Consider the following 4894-nt stretch of genomic DNA (forward strand, 5'->3'; position numbering starts at 1 on the left):
TAGCATATATTACACAAAAATGTTAGGTACTAAAACGTTGCACCTAAAGTGTTAGGCCTAAAAATTCTTCCTCAATATAAACTTTAGCCTTGTCAAATTTCATGCCTCCAGGTTCATTTTCGCTAAACCTATTAATATATAGAATATAGAAGATTCTCGCGGTGGTTTGTGATATGGACGAAATATAAATCTATTGTTAAAAACCTATTTTAGAAACAGTGGTAATTCTTAGTTAGACGTGAGACCTATTTGATGATGTTTTAGTGGAAACTATTGAATCTAAATTCACCTGGAGAAAAGTAGAACCTTTATTTAATCAGATCTTGAAAACACATGTCTAATATTAATTCCGATATTGCGGTTTCAAATACCATATGTATATGTATAATACAAACGTTTCTATTTACAACCCCGATGGGGACACATATTGTAATATTATCAAGTTAAAAAAAAGGAATTCGACATATTTTGCGTCCACAACACGAATACAAGTACTTATCTAACCCATTATGATTTTTTCGGTAATAAAACCGAGCATAAATAACCAATAAAAATTCTTTTTCGAAACCGCAGGCCGCCACCGAGCGTTTTTTCTTCTCCGTCGGTCTCTTTCTCGCTGTTTATTGTGCGCTGAAAACTTAAGGGGAATCTTGGTAACGGCCGACCATTATTCGGCCCATTTGCTCCGTTTAGCCGTCAGTATGTCAGAGGAATTTCCATAACTGCTGCGCGGAAAATATAATTCAAAAGTTTTTATGCCGCCCGCTCGCCAAGACCCCTTGCCCTCCTCCCCCTTCATGCCTGACATCCCTTAAGAGAGAGCTTTATATTATTTTTTTCCACACCAGCAAAAGAAATATTCTGTATAATGGCGAGCTTTTGGTTTTTGGGATAAGTTGGGTGGAATGGTATTGATTGCGAGTTTTATATTCTGCTGGACTGGTTTGAGAAGATTAAACCTGAATCAACGAATTAGTTCATCAATTATGTATTGTATCCAAGGAAGAATACATTGAAGTTGACAAAACATTATTGGAAATATAGTGTAAAAATAAAGTGTTTGTGAATTATTTTTGCCATTGATATTATTGTGACATGTTGAAACTACTTTTTAATTCTAACAAAATATCTCTTCTTATCGTCCTATAAGCCTGTTACCTGTGATCTCCGAACTTTTCGAAAAACTATATATTAAGAGACTCAAAATAATCCCAGAAAAGAGAAATATTATTCCCGGCCATCAATTTGGCTTCCGTAGTAAATACGGAACAACAGAACAAATACATAGATTAGTCAAAAAAATTAACAAACACCAAAGCGATAAAAAATATTGCCGCGCTGAATTTATCAATATATCTCAGGTCTTCGAAAAAGTGTGGCACACTAGACTGCATGTTAAATCGAAAAAGCTTTTGCCCCATACGCACTTTCAACTGCTGAAATCATACCTCACAGACGGACATTTTGTTGTCAAACAGGTTGTCGAATACACTGACATATATCCAATATATTCGGGTGTTCCATAGGGCAGTGCTCTTGGTCCATAGTTATATCTATTATATACAGCTGACCTACTGACTTAAAAAAACACCACTGTTGCAACATATGCTGACGTTATAGCGGTTTTATCATCACACGAGGATCCAATATTAGCCACATTCTGCCCTTTTAGAAGAACATGTCTCTCAGAGGAATTGAATAATCATAAACTTCCGCAAGCAGACAACCTAAAATATCTGGGAATATATTTGATCGACCCTTTACATGGAAAAACATATAATGACAAAATGCAAAGAGATTGGGCTTAAACTAAACCAAATATATTGTCTGATAGGGCACAAATCTAAATTGCTGGGCCTATTTAGACCTATGGTATTGAACTGTGGTGTACAACTAGCAAACTTAACATAGATATTATCCAGAGCTTCCAGAATAAAGTGTTGCGAGTCATCGTCGATGCCCCATATCACCTTTCCAACAAACTGATTCAGCGTGATATCCTCTTAGAACCCATAACCCGTGTGATTCGAAGTGTTAGTGCGAAGTACTCTGAAAGACTATTAGTGCATCTCAATGCACTCGCCAAACAGTCAAATGTACGCGAGGACAGTGAAGTGCGTAGGCTCAAACGCAAACTGGCATAAGAACTTATTAATAGACACATATAATGAGATTTAATAATATCTAGAATAAGCTAGAATAATATTTACAAATAAGTTAGGATAGCCTTTAACATAAGTTAGAATAGTATCTAGAATAAGATTTAGATTATAAATTGTACAGCACTTACTGAATCGATCTTCTATATGTTAGTATAGTTATACTATATAATGGAAATCATATAATAATACATATTGCCTACGGGCAAATTGTTGAAGTTCTAAGAGACTAATAAAAAAAATTACAAAATATAATTATTAATATAAGTGATATATTGTAACAATTGATCTTATGTAGAAGGATTAGATGAAAAAGCAAAAGATATGGGAATAAGAAACTAAATTAAATCCTAATGATTAATTGTTAAATATTTATGTAAAATATATTTATATATATATCTAATCTGATTATTACGTTTTTGTTTAAAAATGATTTACTTAAGGATTAATTCTAACTACACGATTATATAATCTGATAATATTTCAATATATAATATATTTAATAATTTCTTTATTTAAGCGTTATTAATCAATCATATATATGACAATAGTATTTATGTAACATAAAAAGATATTAATCTATTTTCAACAATCTTAGATATAGGTTGTTTAGATTAAGATAACTTTTATCAACATCTTCGAGATGATGACTGAGTCCTTAGAAAACAATAATTTAGGTACATTTTTAAAAATTTTCAACACAGCTCCATATGTGATTAAATCTAACAGGTCAATTGAAAAGTTCCCGGCCTACCATATTAAAACAAATTTTTTTGGCAAAATTGTTTTTTTTTATTCAACATAATTCCCTTTAAGGGTGATGCACTGGTTATAACGACCCTCCAACTTTTCGATACCATTTCTGCAGTACGATTTGTCCCTTGCTTCAAAATGGGCCTCAATTTCGGCGATCACCTCTTCATTCGACGAAAAATTCTTCCCAGCGAGCATTCTCTTGAGGTCTGAGAACAGGAAATAGCCGCTGAGACCAGATCTGGAGAATACGGTGGATGAGGAAACAATTCGAAACCCAATTCATGGATTTTTGCCATCGTTTTCGCTGACTTGTGATAAGGTGCATTGTTTTGGTGAAGCAGCACTTTCTTTTTTTTCAAATGCGGCCATTTTTCGGCGATTTCGTCCTTCAAATGGTAGAATAACGCTTTATAATAGTCGCTGTTAATGGTATTACCCTTTTCAAGGTAGTTAATGAAAATTATTCCATGTGCATTCCAAAATACAGACCTCATAACCTTGCCAGCCGACTGTTGCGTTTTCCCACGCTTTGGAGCGTTGTGATCTTTTGCAGTCCACTTGGATGACTGTCGATTGGACTTTGGGGCGATTGTTACGCTTGATCATCTTCAAACACTGCTCCGAAACATAAGCTCGTCGTTATTTTTGGTCAAGAGTGAGCTTGCGCGGCACCCACTTTGCACAGAGCTTTGTCATACCCAAATATTCGTGATTTTTTTTCCAGTTTTTGCTCCAACTGTATTTTTTCCCTTCAAAAGCAATATTTATCAACACGCGAAATTCGTTTTTATCCATTTTTTCACAATAACTAAAGTTGCTTCACTCAAAATGCTATAATTCACAAACTAGTGATCCGACAGCTGTCAAATTGAGGCATCTTTTGAGGGTTAGGACTAACTGAAAAACATATGGATTTAATTGTAGTATCGCCGTCTATGTGTCGGGCCGGGGACTTTTCAATTGACCTGTTATCTATGTTATATGAGGAGAAACAAACAATTTTTTAAAGTTTCTATGTTAAAAGATGACCTAGTACTAATTCTATTGACTATGGTGGATATTGTATTAATTTAAATTATGATTATGACCAACGAAAATTGTGCGTATATGGCGTATATACTCGAGAGATAAGGGCATCGACAGAGGATTATTTGCCTATTGAAATAACTAGGCTAATACTCGCCATTTACTTTTTTAGTTTATTAAGAAATTGTGTTCACCATAATGTAGGTCAATTTTACTGATAACCGGACTTCTTTTGTTAAATTATTCAAAATAAACAATGCAAACACATCGAAAGTAAAGTCATTTTAATTTTAAAATAATAATGATTTTATAATATCCGTTCTAGATTTAATGTTTTTATTTTCTGTAAATTTTTATGCCAGATAAATTAAATGTAACATAAGTAATAAAGTGAATAATATAATAAATATTCATGTTTTCAAAATGTATTAGAAAATATTAAGGTTTTGATCACAACGTATTTGGAATATAAGAGGGTTCTCTTAACAGTGTTCTTCTTTTAAAAGCAACACAATATAGCTTTGTAATAAGCATTGTGAGATATATAAACATATTATTGATAGTTATAGGGGCTATTACATTATTATTTTTTCCTAATATTTCTCTATTAAATTAGGAGCGCACTTCAACTTATTAAAACCACAAATTAATTTATTCTACGCTTCATATTTATTGAAACAATGCAAAATTTGGATGTGTCTTTATAATTATATGGTCACATTTCTTCTATTTATGTATTTTCTTCGGTTACTCCTCATTTTATTGAACAAGCTATAGTCGAATAAAAATAGCCATTGGAAAAATATGTCATAAAAATAACTTCCGAAGAAAAAGGCACCAAAAAATCTTATTATCCACAAAAATAACGTGATCATTATATATTGTCTTGAAACATTTTTACGTTTGAAGCTTTTGTCAGTCATCCGTCAGTAAGTCAATCAAAATTATTTGCT

Source organism: Rhynchophorus ferrugineus, unplaced genomic scaffold (assembly GCF_030347505.1).
Source record: "Rhynchophorus ferrugineus isolate W39M unplaced genomic scaffold, kcgeb_rfMv2 rfM1, whole genome shotgun sequence".
NCBI lineage: Eukaryota > Metazoa > Arthropoda > Insecta > Coleoptera > Curculionidae > Rhynchophorus > Rhynchophorus ferrugineus.